The following is a 25,088-nucleotide window of genomic DNA, read 5'->3' as shown; positions in this document are numbered from 1 at the left end:
CATACATTCCCTCCCTTCCCACCACCACCACCACCACCAAATCCTCTCTCCATATCAACGACAGCTCTCTCTCTCTCTGTCTCTCTCCCTCCCTCCCCTGGAGTTCAGTTTCAGTTCAGATCTGGTTCCGAAGCGCCAGAGTCCACGGTCTCAGTGAAATGCTCGACGATTTTCTGCTCGAATCTCTCTGAATTTCGCTTAACCAAGGCCCTCTTTGCTTTTCGTATCGGAAATGGTGATCGTTGGCCCGATAACTCCTGGACAGGTATGACTTGGTTTTTAGCTTTTTTTTTTTTTTTTTTCCCGGATCTTGTTCTGGTTTTTGAGTGCTTGAGCGGTGGCTGCTGAACGATGCTTGCTTGATACTGTATACCATTACTCTCGACATTTTAGTTTTCATTTTGTTGTTCTTTTTTCCCTAGATTTCAATAGTTTTTTTATGCTTTTAGTGTTAGTAGTATCTTATGTTTGTGTCATTTTCTTGTCATTTCAGGTGTCGTTTCTTCTTGGAATCATACCTCTAATTGCAGCTTGGATATATTCCGAGTTTTTGAAGTACAAGAAAAATTCAGTCGCTGCCAAAGTGTGAGTTGGAGAATCTTTTCAATTGTAGGCAGGGACGAAACTAGGATTTGGTGTGTGTAAGGGGGCGATTGACAAAGTATGTCGTACGTAGGGGTGAACGGTAATTGACGAAACTGATCATCACCAACATAAGCAGCTATTTAACATTAATCATATAAGTAGCTATTTTGGGACAAACTAAATTTTTAAAGTCGCCCATCTAACCTCTCATTTGAGCTCCACTTCATTTTCCTCCACCATAGCTACCAGCAAGCCAACGATTGTATAATTTTCCAACTCCAAAGCACTCTCCATGTTGTGAAGAACAAAAAAGAGCAAGAAGGGAAAAAAAAGAAAAGTGGAAGACAGATAAAAGAGAGTTGTTTTGTTATTTAGTCAAAGGAAAAAGAAATTTAATTTTTTTGTCATTTTCTGTCATAGGATAGTGGAGATGGTGTGTCAGTATGTGAACAAAAATAATAGTTAAGAATTTTAGAACTTAGTATGCTAGTTTCGGCTGGGTGTTTGAGTGTTGGGGGCAATTACAAATATTTTAAAGATATTTGACAGTATAATTATAATTCTATACTTTTATTTATTTATAACTATTTTTTGTTCCGCCCCTGATTGTAGGAATCTAGCCATGCTTACAGGCAAATTTTTAACATTTATTTTCTATGCAGGAATTTTTAAAGCTTTTTTATGAGCTTATTGTCGAGTTTTTGTAACTTTATACTATTGTTTAGTATGTTACTACTCTGAGAGTGGTGTACGTTGTTCAACCTACTCGGCTCTTGACTTGTGCGCATATTTTCTGTGAATTTTGTTCTCTTTTAATGATCCTTTAATGTATATTCACGAATGCACAAATGTGTATATACACATGCATTCCTGCCAAGTAATCTTGGACTTTTTATATCTTCCAATAAGAATGAAAAATTCCAGAAAGGAGGTAAAGAGCTATTAGACGATGATTCTTTTCAGAGTACGATACTTTCTTTCGGTAAAGAATGAAAAGGAAAAGAAATAATTTTTGGGAAGTAATGAAATTCAAATTTCTTTTCTACTAGAAGGCACTCCGACGTCAATTTGGCTGAATTGGGCAATGGCACAGTTAAGGAAGATGATAGAGCTGTTCTATTAGAGGGTGGAGGTCTACAATCAGGCTCTCCTAAATCTCGAAGTTCGTCCACTACATCTCCTATTTTCAGGTTTCTAAAGACAGTCTGGGATCCTTAAAGTTGTCAACATTTGTTCAATCTATGATTACTCGTGCATATAAACTTACATGCATCGTTTTACATTACCCTTTTAGGTTCCTCTTGATGGACGAGCCTTTTTTGATTGAAAATCGATTGACGCTTAGAGCTATGTGAGCAAATTACTTCTTTAACTTATATGCAAAATATATTTTCTTCATGCTGACTGAATTTTGACTTTATTTTTTCTTTTCTCTGATTCTCTCTTACAGATCTGAATTTGGTCTTCTTATGGCTTACTTTTACTTGTGTGATCGCACTGATTTCTTTGGCTCAACAAAAAAGGTGCTGTTGATGGCTTTATCAGGTTACTATATATATATATATATATATATATATAGTAACCGCTGTTTTGGTATCAGAGCCAATCTGATATCTAATTGTTGCATATTATTCTTCTTTTTTCTATCTTGTTTTGATCATCTTCTACTGGGTGCGGGAGTTTCTGCACTAGGTGGTTCAGTGTCGTGTCTGTGTTACTTTAGAACCTTTATAAGTCCCATTTTCAGCCGGGGTAGGCGTCCAGGGCATACTGGGTTAATAAGTAACCAGCCAAGGTAAAGTTCGCAGCCTCTTTGAGATGCAACCTTCCCTGTAGATTAGGATCAAAACCTGGTAGAATGAGGAGGAGTAATTCCTCAATTAGTTCCAGGTCGGCTTTGCCTCCTGATATAGTCAATGAAGAAGATTGCTTTTATGGAGAAGAGCTATCTCCTAATCTAGGATCGTGGAAGATCCCGGATATTAAACCATCTTCTATTTATAAAACTACTTGGTTAAAAAATACTTTTTTAAATACTTTAAATGTTCGAACAGTCGAACAAACCTATAGTATATCTAAATCCCAAGAAAAATGCTATCTCCTTAATGGAAATGATATAGAGAATTATAAGAATGAGAGATTTAAATATATTCACATAGGTTCTGTGCAGATTGCTGCTAAGCCCTTAACAAGGTTAGGCATTAATGCTTCTGTTCTTTTTTGTTTAAGAGATGGCAGATTCCTCGGTTTTGAGGATAGCATTCTCGGAATGGTCCAGTTTTCTTTATCAGAAGGACCAATCCATTTTGATTGTTTTCCAAACATTACTTTGTCTCTAACAGACAAACATATTTTGAAATGTTTAATTTTAAACATTTTGACTTCTGGATATCATATGATTGAATGAAGTAAACCTCTTGCTTTAATTTTCAGGATTTATTATCGTCTTTTGAAAACGAATTTAGATCCAAAAGCCATTGCAAAACCTTCTGGAAAGCATACTCTTCTGATCCAGAGTAGCTCTTCAGATGTGGATATTAAAATTCCAAAAAGGATTTATTGGGATGAAATTACTCTTCCTAATGAATGGATTTTGGAACAAGAAATGCCCATGGCTCAAAGAAATATTGCTATGGGTGCTGATGTTGACATCATCCGGCAATACATCAACGGAGATGTTAAAATTTCTTTTGATAAATCTGAAACCTCAAGCAGTAGAAGAAGAAATTCTTTTGCTGGTTCCAGATCTAGTTTTGTTGACCCTGTTCAAAACAATCCCAGAAAGGATATTAATTTCCATCAATTTCTGGAGGATTCAGTACGAACAGCTCAACCTGTTATTAAACCTGCTTTAAAAATGAAAGGAATTTCTACTTCCTCTCAAGTTACTTCTGCTTTTTACTCAGCACAAGGAGCAACTGGTTCTTCAAAAAACCAGAACGTAAATGATGAAGCAGACAAAGAAGATACTTCTTCTATGTCTCCAACAGCTTCAGATATGCAAGCCCCTGTTGCACCTGTTCATCACAGCCTAAATGTTTTGAACAAACTTTTTGAAATTGATTTACCTACTTTACTAAAAGATTTTACTTCTCCTGAGAACAAACAAAGGCGAAAAGCCTATGTTGCAAAATTTTCGGATTTAGAAAAACAACGTGTTAAACGCAAATGGAAGGAAGAAATGAATAGGCTCCAGCAGCATATTTCTCTCCTAGATTTTGCAGAAAATATTTACATTCCAAAAACTACTTTAAATGTTGTTAAAAAAGATTTTGTCAAGGAAGAAGGAAGGACTGTAATTCAATCCAGTCATCCTCCTTTGGAGACAGTTGTTATTCCTTTTAAAGGATTGGAAGTAATTGCTTCCCCTTTTAAACTATCCGATACTACTGTTTCCAAAGATCCAGAAAAAGACAAGATTCTGAAAGAAGCAAAAAAGATTATTTCCCAAAACAATTTTACGAATCTTGCTCTTCGAACGATCGGAGATCAGTTAGATCGGATTGAAGAAAAGGTTGAAAAACCTATTTTTACTACTCCACCTATTTTTAAAAATGATCATCCTTTGATCTTCCCTAAAGATCAGCCAAAGAAAAAGATTGAAAAACCTTTGATCAGTCTTCCTGAAGAAAGGCCAAAAATTGATTTTAAAAATCCTCAGGCCGCAAATTTAGATAAAATTGATCAATTGCTAGCTGATCTAAAGAAAGAACAACCTTCTACCAGTACTCTTAACAGTAATGGTGATAGATTTGTTCTTGAAGAATCTTCAGGAGAAACTTCTAACGAATAATCCTCTGAAGACAAAGATATTGATCTTATTGAAAAGAATTTTCAAAATCTGGAAATTGCCAGATTCTCTTCAAAAGGACCCAAACCTATGAGTCTAATGAAGAACTGATACTCCAGACCTACACCTCCTGATTTACAGTTTGAAGAAAAAGTCTTTCAAAGCCAATCTTCTTACTCTGCTGACAAAGTTTACGAATGGAATATTGATGGATTCTCTGAACAAGAAATCATCAATACCATGAGTAAAATGTCCATGGTTGCCAATGCTTATATCAACAATAACATTAGACAACCAGATATTGTTATGATTTTAACACAAGGTTTTACCGGTGTTTTAAGAAATTGGTGGGATAAGTATCTTACCAATAATGCTAGGGAAGCCATCCGCCATGCAGTAAAATGCAATAAGGAAGGTTTACCTATTTTTGATGAGGCTATTGGGATGGCACATCCTGATAGTATTAATACTTTGATCTATACTATTTTGAAACACTTTGTTGGTATACAATCTAATATAACCAGTCGCGTGAGCGATCAGTTGAATAATCTCAGATGTCATCAGATGTCAGATTACAGATGGTACCAAGATGTTTTTATTTCTCGAGTAATGCTTCGTGACGACAGTCAAAAGCCTTACTGGAAGGAGAAATTTATTGATGGATTACCTCGACTATTTGCTTATAAAGTCAAGGAAGAACTTACTAGTGCTGATGGATTACTTAACTATGAGGATTACACCTACGGTGATATCTTCAGTATTGTTAAGAAACTTGGCATTAGTATGTGTCATGATCAAAGAATGCTTCGTGAACAGATGAGAAATAGTAAGAAGGCCAAATACGAAATGGGCACTTTCTGTGAACAATTCGGTCTTCCTAGTATTGCTCCATCTAAAAGAAAGCACAAAACTACTAAACCTCATGGTGGTTTCAGGAGAAAATCCCGTGATGAATTTTATAAGAAAACTTATAAAAAACCTTTTTCTAAACCATATTTCAAGAAAAAGAATTTCAAAAATTCCAAAGGTAATTCTTCTGAAAAATGTTATAAATGTGGCAAGGCTGGACATTTTGCTAATAAATGTCCCCGAAAAAGCCAAAAATTTTAAAAAGAAGCTCAGCCAGATGGATATCAATCCCCATGATAAAGAAGAACTGTTTCGACTCCTAGAAACAGATTCGTCCTCATCATCGGAGATTCTTGAGTATAGTTCTAGTGATTCAGATTATCACTCTGAACTTACAACTCCTGATCCCTCTGACTTGAAGCTAGGTTGCAATTGTAATTCTATTTGTTGTAAGCCTTCTAGTAAGACAATCAATGTCCTAACTAAGGCTGAAGAACAAGAAAATCTTTTGCTAACCTTGATTTCTCAAATTACTAACCCTGAGCTTAAGGAAGAATATCTTCTAAAGCTGAAGAAGGTAATGATTCGTAAGGATCCAGAACCCTCTAATCAAAGGGTTAATTTTCAAGAAACCTTGGAAAGATTTTCAAAGAAAAAACCCAAGGATATTTCTGTTTCAGATTTACAATTTGAAATAAATTCTGTCAAAAAAGAAATTCTAGATCTCAGATCTGAAATAAACAACCTCAAGTCTGAGAATGAAGTTTTAAGACAAGAATTTTTATTAATCAAGATTGACAAACAACTTGATCAAGACATTCCTTCTGATAATGAGCAGACCGAGGCTGGTTCTAGTCAACAGGATTTACCTGCCGACAACCAGATCTGTTTAATCCGTCATACCATTCCTCCCAAATGGTTTTCTCGAGTTAATATTATTGTTGCTCATGATTTTCAATTTTCTGTTGTTGCTATGATTGATTCCGGATCAGACTTGAATTGCATTCAAGAAGGACTCATTCCTAGCAAGTATTTTGAAAAATCAACCGAAAAATTATTCTCGGCAAATGGCTCAAAGATGACCATTAATTATGAGCTCAATAATGCTCATGTTTGCCAGAATAATATTTGTTTTCGGATTCCCTCTGTTTTAGTCAAAAATATGTCTGACAAAGTGATTTTGGGAATCCCTTTTATCTCTTCTTTATATCCTCGCATGACTGAAAAAGACGGTATCACTACCGACCCTTTTGGTCAGAGAGTAAAATTTCATTTTGCTTCTCGTTTTGAAATCGATAGGGATAAAGGAAAGAAATCTTTGTTTTTAGCAAAACAAAAACATTTGAATTTCCTCCAACAGGAAATCAAGTACAAAAGGATTTCTGAACAATTATCCTCTTCTCTTTTAATTTCAAAGATTGAAGATTTTAACAAACGTTTGATTTCAGATGTTTGTTCTGATTTACCAAATGCTTTTTGGTATAGGAAGAAACACATAGTTTCTCTCCCATACATTAAAGGGTTTAATGAAGCCAATATTCCGACAAAAGCTAATTCCGTTCAGATGAATAGAAAGACGCTGAAATATTGTCAAAAGGAGATACTTGATCTTCAGAATAAAGGCATTGTCAGGAAAAGCAAGTCACCCTGGTCTTGTCCTGCCTTTTATGTCCAGAAAAATGCAGAGCTAGAACGTGGTACCCCTCGTTTAGTTATCAATTACAAACCCCTGAATAAAGTCTTAGAGTGGATTAGGTACCCTATTCCTAATAAACAAGACTTAATTCATAGGTTGAGTGATGCAGTGGTCTTCTCCAAATTTGACCTAAAATCCGGTTTTTGGCAAATCCAAATAGCCGAGTCAGATAGGTATAAGACTGCTTTTGTTACCCCTTTTGGTCATTTCGAGTAGAACGTCATGCCTTTCGGCCTTAAAAACGCTCCCAGTGAATTCCAAAATATCATGAACGATATTTTTAATTCGTTCTCTACTTTCACCATCGTTTATATCGATGATGTTCTTGGTTTTTCTAAATCTATTGATGAACATTGGAAACACTTGAATTCGTTCCTTGACATCATTAGATACAATGGTCTTGTTGTTTCGGCAACAAAAATCAAATTGTTCCAAACCAAGATTAGATTCCTTGGTTATGACATATCTGAAGGCAAAATCAGGCCAATCCAAAGAGCCATTGAATTTGCTGACAAATTCCCTGATGTCATTCTTGATAAAAAACAATTGCAGAGGTTCTTAAGATCTCTCAATTATATTGCTGATTTCTACAAGGATATGAGGAAATAATATCGTCCTTTGTTTAAACGACTTCTTTCCAATCCTCCTCCTTGGATAGAAATCCATACAAATCTAGTAAGGAAAATCAAAGCACATGTTAAAACTCTTCCGTGCCTTGGAATCCCTACTTCTGATTCTTTTAAAATCGTGCAAACAGATGCCTCAGACATTGGTTATGGTGGCATTCTGAAACAATGTGTTTCACCAGGTTCATCTGAACAAATTGTTCGTTTCCATTCTGGAATCTGGAACCCTGCACAAGAAAAATATAGTACTATTAAAAAAGAAATTTTGGCTATAGTACTATGTATATCAAAATTTCAATCTGACCTTTTAAATCAAAAGTTTTTGGTCAGAATTGACTGCATGTCTGCAAAATTTGTTTTAGAAAAAGATGTTAAAAACATTGCATCAAAACATATTTTTGCACGATGGCAAGTTATTTTAAGTGTTTTTGATTTTGATATTGAATACATCAAAGGCACACAAAACTCAATCCCTGACTTTCTCACCCGTGAATTTTTGCAGAAAACCCATCATGGCCAGCAAAAAGAAAACCCGAGAGAGAGAGAGAAAAAGGTGAATCCACCACCACCAATGCCCAGTATAAACCTCATCAAGAATGAGGCTGGATCTGCTACCACTAATGCCGTATCTACAGCACTAGACATTGCCAACAGGTTCCAGCCACTTGGCAAACCTGTTCAACCGCAGACCTTTTCATCTGCAGTAACTACTACTTTTGACCCATATGCGAAAGCAATTGAGTCAAAACCCATCCCTATTACTCCCCAATTTTTCCTCCCAAAAGGAAAATCTGAATATTTGAGAAAAAATTTTGCTTCATATCTGTTTCATATCGAGCCCAACAGCACGATATATACAGATGTTTTCCAAATTTCTTCTTCCTATTTTCCTACTCTTTTTCACTGGATTCCTGAAGATTTTTCAAAAAATCTCCAATTCTATTCCAGTATTTTGATTCAAACAAATTCATTGGTTATCAAACCTATTTATGACAAGGTTGATACCAATAAATTAATCTTTCACAGTGCCTATATTCACCGAGTTATCACTCAAGCAGAATGGGGATCCACCCCATCTACTTCCAAAAAACTCGCCCAAACAGACACTGCTTTTTCTTACTTTGATTATATTGATGCTTGGAAGCGCTTCATGTTCTTCCAAACCCCTGATATGAGCCACTCCTGATTCATAAAATTTGATCAAAAATTTAAGGGAAATTTTCCTCTTTGGTTCACTCAATGGTGGAACCAATACGGATTAATTCCTGAAAATCTTCCTGGTGAGCTCTTAAAAACTTACCAACATTTTTCAAAAATCGTTGATCCAACTTTGGATCAACACTCCAAAAAATTTCACCATACTTTACATTTCTGTAAAAGATACCACCTCCCGTGGATCTTCAAATGGAACTATGAAAGAAATGGTGATGTAATGACAAGAGTGTATTTCACCAAATGGTGGGATAAAATTTGAACATAATCAAAAGATTGATGATTTATTGGTCAAAGATTTTCCTCAGACTGCACCCAACCTGCACAATAAAAATGAATTTCCAAAGATCATGGCTGGACCATCCAAAGCTCCTGAATATCCATTGATTCAGGCCCCTGCTTCTCCAACAAAATCCGGGGGGAGGGAAAGGACAGTTCATCCTCAAAATCCTCTAAGTCTAAAAAGAAAACTGATATCTTTGACGGACTTAATAAAAAGGATTTAATCAACATCTTAAAAGAATCATTATCAAAGTCTCAAAGCAAATCTGAAGACGAAGATTCAGATACTGCATCAGAGGCTTCTTACAGCAATATCTTCGGTAATTCTGGGTTCTACACAGACGAAGAATAATTGCTACTTGCTACCAGACAGAAGATCCACTTCTGTTAAAACTACTACTTGAGTTCAAAGAAGACCTATGGACAGATCCACTGGCCAGTCTCCTTTAAACAAGCATTGTCGTTTTGTGCCGAAAGTAGCATCCAGCTGCCAGACACAATGATGACACCCGTGGTTAACAGTACTAACATTGTTCACTCACGGACTTACTTTTTGCTTTTCTCTTACCCGTGCCTAAACAGTAATGACAGCTGTTATTCACGGATTCCTCTTGTAACAGGAACTCCTTCATCTATAAAAGGAGAACCTCATTTTCATTTTAAGGCAGAGACAATTTTAGGAGAAACATCCTTGTAAGCTTTCTGTCTTCCTACTACTCTCATATTACCAAGAGCAAATACTGCTCTACCTTATGTCATAAGCTTTGTAATCTTTGTAAAGTTTTATGAATATGTTTAATTTCCTACTATTAGTTTTATTTTCTTTATTTTGCATCGCATCCTTGCATATGGTCGGTTCTACCGCCTGCCTTTAATTGTGCATTTTATCTGCTTTGCATTATTCTCTTCTTCTCCAATCTCCTTCTCCTTCATTCCGCTGTTTTGGTGCAAAGCAGATAAAATGCACAATTAAAGGCAGGCGGTAGAACCGACCATATGCAAGGATGCGATGCAAAATAAAGAAAATAAAACTAATAGTAGGAAATTAAACATATTCATAAAACTATACAAAGATTACAAAATTTATGACATAAGGTAGAGCAGTATTTGCTCTTGGTAATATGAGAGTAGTAGGAAGGCAGAAAGCTTACAATGATGTTTCTCCTAAAATTGTCTCTGCCTTAAAATGAAAATGAGGTTCTCCTTTTATAGATGAAGGAGTTCCTGTTACAAGAGGAATCCGTGAATGACAGCTGTCATTACTCTTTAGGCACGGGTAAGAGAAAAGCAAAAAGTAAGTCCGTGAGTGAACAGTGTTAGTACTGTTAACCACGGGTGTCATCATTGTGTCTGGCGGCTGGATGCTGCTTTCGGCACAAAACGACAATGCTTGTTTAAAGGAGACTGGCCAGTGGATCTGTCTATAGGTCTTCTTTGAACTCAAGTAGTAGTTTTAACAGAAGTGGATCTTCTGTCTGGTAGCAAGTAGCAATTATTCTTCGTCTGTGTAGAACCCAGAATTACCGAAGATATTGCTGTAAGAAGCCTCTGATGCAGTGTCTGAATCTTCGTCTTCAGATTTGCTTTGAGACTTTGATAATGATTCTTTTAAGATGTTGATTAAATCCTTTTTATTAAGTCCGTCAAAGATATCAGTTTTCTTTTTAGACTTAGAGGATTTTGAGGATGAACTGCCCTTTCCCCCCCCCCGGATTTTGTTGGAGAAGCAGGGGCCTGAATCAATGGATATTCAGGAGCTTTGGATGGTCCAGCCATGATCTTTGGAAATTCCTTTTTATTGTGCAGGTTGGGTGCAGTCTGAGGAAAATCTTTGATTAATAAATCAACAATCTTTTGATTATGTTCAAATTTATCCCACCATTTGGTGAAATACACTCTTGTCATTACATCACCATTTATTTCATAGTTCCATTTGAAGATCCACGGGAGGTGGTATCTCTTACAGAAATGTAAAGTATGGTGAAATTTTTTGGAGTGTTGATCCAAAGTTGGATCAACGATTTTTGAAAAATGTTGGTAGGCTTTTAAGAGCTCACCAGGAAGATTTTCAGGAATTAATCCGTATTGGTTCCACCATTGAGTGAACCAAAGAGGAAAATTTCCCTTAAATTTTTGATCAAATTTTATGAACCAGGAGTGGCTCATATCAGGGGTTTGGAAGAGCATGAAGCGCTTCCAAGCATCAATATAATCAAAGTAAGAAAAAGCAGTGTCTGTTTGGGCGAGTTTTTTGGAAGTAGATGGGGTGGATCCCCATTCTGCTTGAGTGATAACTCGGTGAATATAGGCACTGTGAAAGATTAATTTATTGGTATCAACCTTGTCATAAATAGGTTTGATAACCAATGAATTTGTTTGAATCAAAATACTGAAATAGAATTGGAGATTTTTTGAGAAATCTTCAGGAATCCAGTGAAAAAGAGTAGGAAAATAGGAAGAAGAAATTTAGAAAACATCTGTATATATCGTGCTGTTGGGCTCGATATGAAACAGATATGAAGCAAAATTTTTTCTCAAATATTCAGATTTTCCTTTTGGGAGGAAAAACTGGGGAGTAATAGGGATGGGTTTTGACTCAATTGCTTTCGCATATGGGTCAAAAGTAGTAGTTACTGCAGATGAAAAGGTCTGCGGCTGAACAGGTTTGCCAAGTGGCTGGAACCTGTTGGCAATGTCTAGTGCTGTAGATACGGCATTAGTGGTAGCAGATCCAGCCTCATTCTTGATGAGGTTTATACTGGGCATTGGTGGTGGTGGATTCACCTTTTTCTCTCTCTCTCTCGGGTTTTCTTTTTGCTGGCCATGATGGGTTTTCTGCAAAAATTCACGGGTGAGAAAGTCAGGGATTGAGTTTTGTGTGCCTTTGATGTATTCAATATCAAAATCAAAAACACTTAAAATAGCTTGCCATTGTGCAAAAATATGTTTTGATGCAATGTTTTTAACATTTTTTTCTAAAACAAATTTTGCAGACATGCAGTCAATTCTGACCAAATACTTTTGATTTAAAAGGTCAGATTGAAATTTTGATATACATAGTACTATAGCCAAAATTTCTTTTTTAATAGTACTATATTTTTCTTGTGCAGGGTTCCAGATTCCAGAATGGAAACGAACAATTTGTTCAGATGAACCTGGTGAAACACATTGTTTCAGAATGCCACCATAACCAATGTCTGAGGCATCTGTTTGCACGATTTTAAAAGAATCAGAAGTAGGGATTCCAAGGCACGGAAGAGTTTTAACATGTGCTTTGATTTTCCTTATTAGATTTGTATGGATTTCTGTCCAAGGAGGAGGATTGGAAAGAAGTCGTTTAAACAAAGGACGACATTGTTTCCTCATATCCTTGTAGAAATCAGCAATATAATTGAGAGATCTTAAGAACCTCTGCAATTGTTTTTTATCAAGAATGACATCAGGGAATTTGTCAGCAAATTCAATGGCTCTTTGGATTGGCCTGATTTTGCCTTCAGAGATGTCATAACCAAGGAATCTAATCTTGGTTTGGAACAATTTGATTTTTGTTGCCGAAACAACAAGACCATTGTATCTAATGATGTCAAGGAATGAATTCAAGTGTTTCCAATGTTCATCAATAGATTTAGAAAAAACAAGAACATCATCGATATAAACGATGGTGAAAGTAGAGAACGAATTAAAAATATCGTTCATGATATTTTGGAATTCACTGGGAGCGTTTTTAAGGCCGAAAGGCATGACGTTCCACTCGAAATGACCAAAAGGGGTAACAAAAGCAGTCATATACCTATCTGACTCGGCTATTTGGATTTGCCAAAAACCGGATTTTAGGTCAAATTTAGAGAAGACCACTGCATCACTCAACCTATGAATTAAGTCTTGTTTATTAGGAATAGGGTACCTAATCCACTCTAAGACTTTATTCAGGGGTTTGTAATTGATAACTAGACGAGGGGTACCACGTTCTAGCTCTGCATTTTTCTGGACATAAAAGGCAGGACAAGACCAGGGTGACTTGCTTTTCCTGACAATGCCTTTATTCTGAAGATCAAGTATCTCCTTTTGACAATATTCCAGCGTCTTTCTATTCATCTGAACGGAATTAGCTTTTGTCGGAATATTGGCTTCATTAAACCCTTTAATGTATGGGAGAGAAACTATGTGTTTCTTCCTATACCAAAAAGCATTTGGTAAATCAGAACAAACATCTGAAATCAAACGTTTGTTAAAATCTTCAATCTTTGAAATTAAAAGAGAAGAGGATAATTGTTCAGAAATCCTTTTGTACTTGATTTCCTGTTGGAGGAAATTCAAATGTTTTTGTTTTGCTAAAAACAAAGATTTCTTTCCTTTATCCCTATCGATTTCAAAACGAGAAGCAAAATGAAATTTTACTCTCTGACCAAAAGGGTCGGTAATGATATCGTCCTTATAATAAGGCTTTTTATAAGTTTTCTTATAAAATTCATCACGGGGTTTTTTCCTAAAACCACCATGAGATTTAGAGATTTTGTTCTTTCTTCTAGACGGAGCAATAGATGGAAGGCCAAACTGTTCACAAAAAGTTCCCATTTCATATTTGGCTTTCTTACTATTTCTCATCTGTTCACGAAGCATTCTTTGATCATTACACATACTAATACCAAGTTTCTTAATTACACTGAAAATATCACCATAGGTGTAATTTTCATAATTGAGGAATCCAGAGGTATCAGTAAGTTCTTCCTTCACTTTATAAGCAAATAAGCGAGGTAAACCATCAATAAACTTTTCTTTCCAGTAAGGCTTTTGACTATCGTCACGAAGCTTTACTCGAGAGGTGAAAACATCTTGATACCATCTATAGTCTGACATCTGATGACAGCGCAGATTGTTCAACTGGTCGCTTACACGACTAGTTATATTTGATGGTGTTCCATTGAAATGTTTTAAAATGGTGTAAATCAAAGTGTTAACACCATCAGGTTGAGCCATCCCGATAGTTTAATCAAAAATAGGTAACCCTTCTTCATTACGCTTGACAGCATTCTGAATGGTTTCCTTGGTGTCATTGGTTAGATGTTTATCCCACCAATGTCTCAAAATACCAGTAAAACCTTGAGTTAAAAACATAACAACATCAGGTTGTCTGATATTGTTATTAATATAAGCATTTGCCACTAAAGACATTTTACTCATGGTATTGAGGATTTCTTGTTCAGATAACCCATCAATATTCCATTCATAAACTTTATCAACAGAGTAAGAAGATTGTTTTTGGAAAACTTTTTCTTCAAACTGTAAATCAGGAGGAGTAGGTCTTGGATACCAATTCTTCGTGAGACTCATTGGTTTGGGTCCTTTTGAAGAAAATCTGGCTATTTTGAAATCATTGTCTTGAAAATTCTTTTCAATTAAATCAATATCCTTTTCTTCAGAGGATTCGTCGTTAGACGATTCTTCTGTGGTTTCGACAAGAACAACTTCTTTTTCGTTGCTATTTATCACCTACAGCGTCGGATATGACAGCTCCTGTTGCTCCTATTCATCACAGTTTGACTGTTTTAAACAAACTTTTTGAGTTTGATTTGATTGCTCTTGTGAATGAATATAGTTCAAAAGAAAATCATGATAAGCGTAAGGCCTATCATGCAAAATTTTCTGTTGTTGAAAAATTACATGTTAAGTGTAAATGAAAAGAAGAAATGAATAAGCTCTAAAGGCACATTCTTTTCTTCAATTTTGTTGAAAATTATTATGTTTTTTAAAATACTTTAAATATTGTTAAAACTGATTTTGTCAAGGAAGAAGGCAAAATGGTAGTCCAATCTAGCCATCCGCCTTTAGATATAGTATTTATTCCTTATAAAGGATCTGAAGTAGCTGCTTTCCATTTCAAAATCCGCGAAATTGTTTCCAGAGATTTTGAGAATGACAAGATTTTAAAAGAAACAAAAAAGGTTATTCACCAGAATAATTTTGTAGATCTTGATCTTCATACGATCGGAAAACAGCTAGATCGGATTGAAGAAAATGTTGAAAAACCTATTTTTACTTCGAATCCTGTTTTCAAAATGGAAAATCTTTTGGTTTCTCATACTCAAGAACATTCGGAACATGAATTAGAGTTCCCTTGATCCAATTCTGCGTGCAAATAAAAGCCTCCACAGTGGTAGAAGCTAATGAACTCCGAAATGAATCCAATACATGCCCTCCGGTGCTAAAAGCCGACTCCGAGGCTACGGTGCTAACATGGATGGCCAAAAGACTGCGGGCTCCAAGGATGAGATACTTCAAGGCATTCACCTTCCACCAACTTAATATATCGAAGTATTGTGAAAATGATATTACCTCCGCTATTAAGTATCTGACTATCTCTGACTGAGCCTCTACATAACTTCGCATCAAGGGGGTCTACTTAAACCTCTCACCCCAGTCCAATCTATGTCTTTTCCCACTATCGACTTCTTGAACCGGTGTAGGGGTAGGTGCAGGTGCCGCAATATTACACCCCACAGGACGGTAAACTTATCAAATAATCTACAAAGGGTTTCCCGAACCCTTGCTGTAATAATCTCCGCCCATGCTTGCCCGTACGCAAGGCTCATTCCAAATACCATGCCATCCACCTTAAACCTCGGGTCAAGGACGACAGCTACATATAACAAAATATTAGCCCTAATAAAATCTCCCCAATACTTGTCGTACTTTGACCTCATAGCCAATGTCATCTCCCACAGCCTATAGTGACCACCCGCGACCATGTCATGTAATTCTTCTTTTACCTTACATATTTGCTGAGAGAATTGATGTGATGTAGGGTACAAAGTTCTAGATATCGTCGTGGTGACCTCATAAAAAAGCCTAAAAAACTCTCAAAAATAGATACAATCTCCCAATCATCATCTACAGGTTTCCCCAATCCCTCGTGATCATCAAAATATTTAACATATTGGATGTCTTCATCATCCAATAGTACAAATGCCATTCTATATTCTTGGGCCATCTCCAACATCAAATATGTTGAGTTCCATCGTGTAGGCATATCAGTACAAAGACCATTCTTGGATGATAGGCCCGCAAACCTTGAAGCAATCTTGAATTTCTCCAACCTCGAAGGAGAAGATCTCACCCATCTCACAACAGTCCTAACTTGAGCAATCGAGTCATGAAGATCCCTCAAATAATCAGTAACAATAAGATTCAGAATATGTGCTGCACATCTCATATGCAGACACTCACCACCCAAGATTGTCTTATTTGCCTATTTAAGATAGGTCTTTAAATGTCCCAATGCGACATCATTAGACGAGGCATTATCAACTGTGATTGTAAGAACTCGGGTCAACCCCCACTATTTTATTGTGGTCTCTAAGGTCTTCTCAATTGTCTCACCCTTATGATCGATGATTTGACAAAATTTTATAATTTTTTTATGCAATGTCTAATTACAATCAACAAAATGTACAGTTAAAGATATATAATTAAAATTTTGGACTGATTTCCAAGTATCAGTGGTAAGGCAAACAAATTGACCGGCCAATTCACCCATCAACTTCTATTTTTCAGACCAAAAATGTATTTTTACATCCTTTGCCATCGTGTGACGAGAATGAATATTAAACCTTGGTTCCAAGTAGCGAGCAAACACTTGGAACCCTTTCCCATCAACAACTTGAAAAGGTAGCTCGTCCATGATGACCATACGAGCTAAGTGTCTTCTACACTCATCAGGAGCATACTTAGTATACCCCCTCAAAGTTGCACCCCCACTAGTCTCATCCGCCATTTTTTGAAGTCCAATTTCTAGTTTAGATTGGCTTTTCTCTTGTAATGATGGTAATATTGGACTTTTTTAACATTGGTCTTCTAAGTGCATCTTTAATTGTGAGGTACCATGTTTCTTATAATGGCATCTATAGATTTTTCCACAATAGTTACACTTGGCTTGGGGGTTATTAGGGTCACCACCCTCTAGTTTGGTGAAATGAGCCCAAACTATAGAAGCAGGTTTCTTGTTGGGTTTAGGGGCGGGGCAAGGTGTCGTAGGGGTAGGTGTTGGGCCAAGGGTAGGAGTAGAAGTAGGAGTAGGGGTAGGAATAGGGGTACCCTAGGCATGGAAAGGAGTGTTCGCACTAGAATCTGCTTTGCTGAGAATTTTCCTGATGAGCTCTTAAGAGCCTTTGAATGTTTTGCTAATGCTGTTTGCTCCAAGTTTGACCGAGACATGTCTCATTTCCCCAACTGACTCCATTTTTGCCAATAGTACAAAGTACCATGGATCATGAAGTGGAACTATGAAAGAAATACTAATATCATGACCAGGTCTTGCTTCACTAATTGGTGGGATAGGTTTCCCTATACCCAACAAATTATTGATTGACTTTGTGATTAGAGATTTTCCTCAAACTGCACCTGACTTGCAGAACAAAAAGGAATTTCCTGCAATCACACATTGTTCACTTGTTTCGACTGGATATCCCCAAATCCAGGCCCCTGCTTCACCAACTGCTTCGCAAAGAGGAAAAGCCACTAGCTCATCCTTTAAGAAATCTTCTAAGTTCAAAAAGAAGAATGTTTTCGAAGGACTAACTAAAAAAAAATTAATTCACATATTCAAGAAGTCACTAGAAAATGATAATTCTAAAGAAGAAAAGAATTTAGAAGCATCATCAGAGGTTTCAGTTGCTTACCCATACATCAATATTTTTGGACATGATTATGAAGGAATCCCAAGGTTATCCGATGATGAATGATCCAAGTGCTCCACCAACAGAGACGACCGTCTCAAAGACTGACTAGTTCTTTGATCCATTTTTGTCGCCTTGTGCTGAAAGTAGAAACAAAAATCCGCTGAAGACATAATGATGACTCTTATTCTGTCACCTTATGCCAAAAGCATATGCTCCCGAAGAATCCGCTAAAGACATAATGATAACCCTATTTCACATGATTAAACAGTATCCATTACTGTTCACTCACAGTTTATTTTTACTGTTTCACTTTAATTATTGTAAACAGGAACTCCTTGATCTATAAAAGGAGAACCTTGCTTCGGAATTAGGCAGAGCTTCTTCTGCCTTCTATCCTCACTTCTCTTAATTTGCTCTTACCTATTTCAACATGCTTCACCTTGTAAGTACAAATCAGTACTACCTGTTTTGAGGTTTTGTAATTAATTTTACTAAACCTATATTTTAATGCAAATGAACACTACCTTTGTATCACTGTTTGAACTATTGATTTACGTAATTGGAAGTAACCAATTAGGTTTACAATGAAACCTACAAATCGATCACTGATCCAATTTGAGTACCTCTACAGGATAGACCTCAACAGAAAACTGAAGAGGAACTGTAGCAAGTGATTGAGTTCAGTAGTTCCTCATATAAAATTATTGACTCTAGAGATATAGTAATATGGAGAAGACAAAATTGTTTCAAGCACCGACAAAACCAGAAGCGCCCTTTGTTTCAAAGAGAGGAGGACGGATTATTCACATTTCATTTCTTGCGATTATTTCTAGTATGGAATGAGTCAATCATCCACCACTTTGGTATCTTATTGAACAAAAATGGTGATATTGTTCCTCCATTGATCAAGAATTTCGATTTCTGTGAAGTATCATGATCATCCAATAAGTAGGGTTTCCATTTTTTCAAATGAACGATTTGAAGACCTGTTGATTCTAACAACTGATTGCAGAGTTGATCATTCGGAGCTTTCAATTGTATCAGAGCCAATCTGGTATCTAATCATTGCTATTGCTTCTCTTCATTTCATTTGTTTTGTTGGTTCACAACCCCCACCCTAAAAAACAGCGGAAATAGAAGAAGTATGCAGAAATAGAAGAAGCAGAACAAAATATGCACATTTATATGCAAGCGGTTTTACAGACCATATGCATGCATGAAAATAAGATAGATGCAAAGGTAGTAGTGTTCATTTGTATTAAAATATAGGTTTAGTAAAATTAATTACAGAACCTCAAAACAGGTATTACTGATTTGTACTTACAAGGCGAAGCAGGGTGAAATAGGTGAGAGCAAATTAAGAGAAGTGTAGGCAGAAGAAGCTCTGCCTAATTCCGAAGCAACGTTCTCCTTTTGTAGATCAAGGAGTTCCTGTTTACAATAATTAAAGTGAAACAGTAAAAGTAAACCGTGAGTGAACAGTGATGGATACTGTTTAATCACGTGAAATAGGGTTATCATTATGTCTTCAGCAGATTCTTCGGGATCATATGCTTTTGGCATAAGGTGACAGAATAAGAGTTATCATTGTGTCTTCAGCGGATTTTTGTTTCTGCTTTCGGCATAAGGCAACAAAAATGGATCAAAGAACTAGTCAGTCTTTGGGACGGCCTTCTTTGTTGGTGGAGCACTTGGATCATTCATCATCGGATAACCTTGGGGTTCCTTCAGAATCATGTCCAAAAATATTGCTGTATGGGTTAGCAACTGAAGCCTCTGATGATGCTTCTAAATTCTTTTCTTCTTCAAAATTATCATTTTCTAATGACTTCTTGAATAGGTGAATTACTTCTTTTTTAGTTAGTCATTCGAGAACATTCTTCTTTTTGGACTTAGAAGATTTCTTAGAGGATGAGCTGGTGGCTTTTCCTCTTTGCGAAGCAATTGGTGAAGCAGGGGCCTGGATTTGGGGATATCCAGTCTAAACAAGTGAACCATGTGTGATTACAGGAAATTCCTTTTTGTGTTGCAAGTCAGGTGCAGTTTGAGGAAAATCTCTAATCACAAAGTCAATAATTTGTTGGGTATAGGAAAACCTATCCCACCATTTAGTGAAGGAGCATTGGTCTGTTCTTCTTTTGTTTTTTTCTTGCTCATGGTTGGGTATCTGCAAGAATTTACGGGTAAGAAAATTAGGGACATAGTTATTAGTGCCTTTGATAAATTCAATGTCAAAATAAAAAATACTTAAAATAGCTTGTCAGCATGTAAAAATATGTTTTTATGCAATGTTTTCAACATCTTTTTCTAATATATACTTAGTACTTTTGCAATCAATCCTTGATAGGAATTTCTTATTAAGTAAATCACTTTGAAATTTAGAAATACATAGTACTATAGACAAAATTTCTTTTTTGATAGTACTATATTTTTCTTGTGCATGATTCCAGACTCCGGAATGGAAGCGAACAATTTATTCAGAAGAGTCTGGTGAAATAGTTTGTTTCAGAATGCCACCATAACTGATGTCAGAGGCATCTGTTTCAATAATTTTGAAGGAATCAGAAGTAGGGATTCCAAGGCACGGGAGAGTTTTGACATGTGCTTTGATTTTCCTTACTAGAGTAGTATGAATTTCTGACCAAGGAGGAGGGTTTTGTAGAAACCTTTTAAACAAAGGTCGACAATGTTTCCTCATATCTTGGTAAAAATCAACAACATAATTGAGAGGTCTAGATCTTATTTTGCTAGTTCTGTTTATGAAAATCCAGTTAGAAGAAACTAAAATCTCAAACAGTTTTTGGAAGATTCGGTTAAGATAGCTCAACCTGTTAATCCTGTTTTAAAACTGAAATGATTGTCTACATCCTCTCAGGTTACTTCTGTTTTTTATTCTGCCAAGAATGCTGAATCCTCTAAGGATAAATCTGTAAGTGAAGAAGCTGATAAAGAAGAAGATAATTCATCTTTATCACCCATTTCACCCTGCTTCGCCTTGTAAGTACAAATAAGTACTACCTGTTTTGAGGTTTTGTAATTAATTTTACTAAACCTATATTTTAATGCAAATGAACACTACCTTTGCATCTATCTTATTTTCATGCATGCATATAACAATTCCATATAGGGTTTTCAATTGCATTTTGTGAAGCGTGTGGCTCAACAAACATTTAATCATTGCAAGTGCAGCTGCAATTACGTTTCATTATGTGTCTTTACACTTTATGGAGGCACTGCCACCACATTCGTGTTGCCATTATTTATTAAATTTTTGTGTACATTATATTTTAAACTCAATTATTTATAAATTCTGGCTAATAAAGCTACCTGGGAAGTTTCGTGTTCTTTTAAATTTGTAATAAAGATTTGCAAGCAAAAGCAAAAATTTGAATATTTTTGTTTTGAAAGTTCATTGAATTCTTGATTGTTTTAATTTAATGTACTGCATCTGTATTGAGTATCGGTATTTGAGTTTTCCTGTTGGCTGCTGATGGAGTTTTCCTGTTGACTATTAACTGTCTATGCAGAACTACAATCGGGACCTCTTCTTATTTCTGTACTTCCTCCTTATCATAGTTTCGGCAATAACTTCTTTCAAGATACATCATGATAAGTCTCCATTCTCAGGGAAATCACTACTTTATTTAAATAGGCATCAAACTGAAGAGTGGAGAGGTTGGATGCAGGTTAGCTGGCTCTTTCAAGTGATGTACCTATTTGTTGAAATTTTCATTCTCAAAAATATGCTTAGATTATATAAGGGTAAAAGCTTTGAGCATGGAAGAATTTTTTGCTTGTTGATTTGGGCATACTAACCTAAAACCATTAAGCTACTAATGCAAAATGCAGTGAAGCACACTTCTACCACTATAACACTCCATTTTGGTGTTCTGTAACATAAACAATATATATGGACTGAAGTGCCTAAAACTTTCTATGTTGTGCTGTTTAGACTTCATGTGATTGTATGTTCTACTCGCTGCATCGTTGTTGGTGATCTCTTATCTCTTCTATGTTGCAGGTGCTTTTTCTGATGTATCATTACTTTGCTGCTACAGAAATCTATAATGCTATCCGAGTTTTTATTGCTGCATATGTGTGGATGACTGGATTTGGGAACTTTTCATATTATTATGTTCGCAAAGATTTCAGTCTCGCAAGATTTGCACAGGTTTGCAGTCCCCAAAAAGTCAAAAGTTGCTTCTTTGAACTCTCATACATATTATTTGCTTTTATTTGCTTTCAATTGTAATATTCTTATCTTTTTTGGAGCAGATGATGTGGAGGCTTAATTTCTTGGTATTATTTGCCTGCATTGTCCTTAACAACAGTTACATGCTATATTACATCTGCCCCATGCACACCCTTTTCACGCTCATGGTTTATGGGGCGCTTGGTATTCTGAACAATTAAAATGAGATTGGGTCGGTCATTGCTGTAAAAATCATTGCCTGTTTCTTGCTAGTTATCCTCGTATGGGAAGTACCTGGAGTGTTTGAAGTGGTTTGGAGCCCACTTACATTCCTTCTTGGTTAGTAACTTGTCAGAACTTCATATTCTCTGCTAGAACATTTCAGGTCATGCTGACCAAGTCGTTAAATCATTGCAGGATACACTGACCCAAATCCTTCAAAATCACAGCTGCCCCGCTTGCATGAGTGGCATTTCCGTTCAGGCCTTGATCGCTACATATGGATAATTGGGATGATATATGCTTATTATCATCCAACTGTAAGTTCTAATGCAATCTCGTCCAACTTTCCTCTGAAAAAGAAACATTTTATATTTCCCTTTAATTTTTGGTGAAATTGAGCTTTAAACATTGCTTTTATTTTGCCTGTCTTTTGAGCTAATGGATACTAATTTGGCATGAATTATTGTAGATTGAAAGGTGGATGGAGAAGCTTGAAGAAACAGAAGTGAAGCGCAGAATAACAATAAAAATAGCTGTTGCTCTCATATCTTCAATGGTATAATGATATTATAGTATACAAAACCCTATTCTCTAAATATTCAACTCTCATGCGACTGTTTCTCCGGATTTCTAGGTGGGATATCTGTGGTTCCAGCATATATACAAGCTAGACAAGATTACTTACAACAAATACCATCCATATACCTCATGGATTCCGATAACGTATGCATATGTTTACTGAAATATGTTACCTTTTTGTAGATTTCATAACGTTTTGCTAGTTGATGATGCATCATTCTTTATCAGGGTTTACATATGTTTGCGGAATGTCACCCAGCATTTTCGTAGCTACAGTTTGACACTTTTTGCGTAAGTGGCTGTTATTTTAATCCACAAGTTGTTGATCTAATCTAGTATAGAAGTCGTATCCAAACTGCAGCCTCTCCATTTCTTCAAGTTTTTAAGAGTTCCTGTGAGCTTTTCCTCTCATTATGAATTCATTTATCTTCAACTAATATATGTGAAATTTTTTTTCTTTGGTTTCCAGGTGGCTTGGAAAGATAACTCTAGAGACCTACATCTCCCAAATCCACATCTGGTTAAGGTATTATGAAGCTCATAGCTGTGAATGCCTGCTTGTTGTGCTGTCATTAATATTAAGGATAACTGTTGCTGTTAATTGAAAAGAAACATTCTACTACTTGAAAGCCGGTGTGGAGATCACATCCTCCACACTGCTGATGTGGCAGAACTTGATTTGCAAAAGAAGTTTAAAAACCAATTCTCTTACAACTCAAATTCTGCTATGTCAGCGTGTGGTAGGTATGTTCTCCGCACTGGATTGCAAGCAGAGTTCTCAATTGCAAATTATGGTTGATGCACACTGAAAAACTGCTTGGTACTAGCCTACAGCTGATATTTTGGGACCACTAATTCCATGGACAGGCTTCTTTTATTTGTTTTGTATTCTCGAGGGTCCTAGCTAAACCAGAAGCTAATGTTTCCCACTTCAACTTCTGTATTTTGAAAGAAAGAATATAATATATATTATCCCAGTGAAGCTTTGTTTCGAGCATCTGGCACATGATCAAACTATGGTTTTCTATTTTAAGGGAAGGTTCACATATGTAGAAACTAAGAAAGGAAGGTATATACGTTTCCTCTGTTTTCATTGACTTCATATGCGTACAGGAGTTTCTATATATAGTACAATTAGAAATTCAAATTTGAAATACAAAATTTAAATCCCAGAATTTATGCATCCGGTTATCTTGGGTTTGATTTGGGATAATTGATGGTAGCTGCCATTTCCGTAAGTTTCGTTGTTTCCGTAGCTTCCTCTGCAGTTTCCATAGCTTGCGCTATTTCCTTAGCTGGCATTTCTGTTGCGCCAATAACATATTATACATACGTGAAGAAGTTTTTTTTTTATTATTGAAGTTTTTTTTTTATTATTCTTTTGTTTTTTAACAGACATTCATCCATTCACATGCATCATATGCAATTCTTTCTTACAAAGGTTTCCATTGAAATTTCAGATCCGGTGTTCCAGATGGTCAGCCAAAATTTTTGCTCTCTCTGATCCCAAACTATCCATTGTTGAATTTTATGCTCACCACTTCCATATACATTGCAGTAAGTAAAAGATGTTATGCTTTTAAATTATGAAAATATGTGGTGTAGCTGAAGGTAGAATTATTTGCATTCTTGCAGATATCTTACAGACTATTTCAACTGACAAATACCTTAAAAATAGCATTTGTGCCCAGTAAAGACAGCAAGCGCCTTCTAAACAACGTGATTACAGCAGTAGTAACCTCAATTGTTTTATACTCGTTGTCTTTTGTGTTCCTGAAAGTCCCTGAATTGTTGGTAAGGCTCGCTTATTTTTTGATTAAAGAATTAGTAGTTTTGTGTCAGCTTAAGATCCTTTTCAAACCTTATATGCTGTCCACCCCTTACTCGGTTGTGTTTTCTTGTGTACTGGGTTGCTCTTTCGTTATGTTTCAATAGTGCCTCCAGCTGAATTAACTGGAGTAAACTCTAGGGTCATCATATATTCGGTTTGAACCCTGTAGGTAGTGTTTATCAGTTATTATTTCATTGATGGTTTGCGGTGTCCAAGTCTTTAACTGATACTCGTACAATGCACAGGTTTGATTCAAATATGTAAATATAGCTAATAGCAACGAGGGCCACCGGATTCTGTCGCAATTCTGTGATCGCAGCGCAAGGGTCTACTGCCAAACTTTCTCCATAGCAAAAGCCAGTTCGAAAATGGATTATTCTGCTGAATGTCACACGGTTAGTTAATTTGTAAGATTGTCCTATTGTCACATTAATTTGCCACCCTATAGTAAAATGATAAGAAAGTGCAATGTACCAGTTATATCAATCAAATGTGTTATGTCTCTGTTTTCTAAATTAATATCTGTTGTTAAAAAGCCTGCATTGAATA

The 25,088-nt window shown here is 36.1% G+C and overlaps 1 pseudogene; it reads left to right on the top strand.

Moving 5' to 3' along the window:
- Positions 1 to 25,025, top strand: LOC108994700 (annotated as a pseudogene).
- The last annotated feature ends 63 nt before the right edge of the window (positions 25,026 to 25,088 follow it).

The sequence above is a fragment of the Juglans regia genome, chromosome 12, assembly GCF_001411555.2.
Source record: "Juglans regia cultivar Chandler chromosome 12, Walnut 2.0, whole genome shotgun sequence".
NCBI classification, from domain to species: Eukaryota; Viridiplantae; Streptophyta; class Magnoliopsida; order Fagales; family Juglandaceae; genus Juglans; species Juglans regia.
This window is presented reverse-complemented; position numbering and strand designations above follow the sequence as displayed.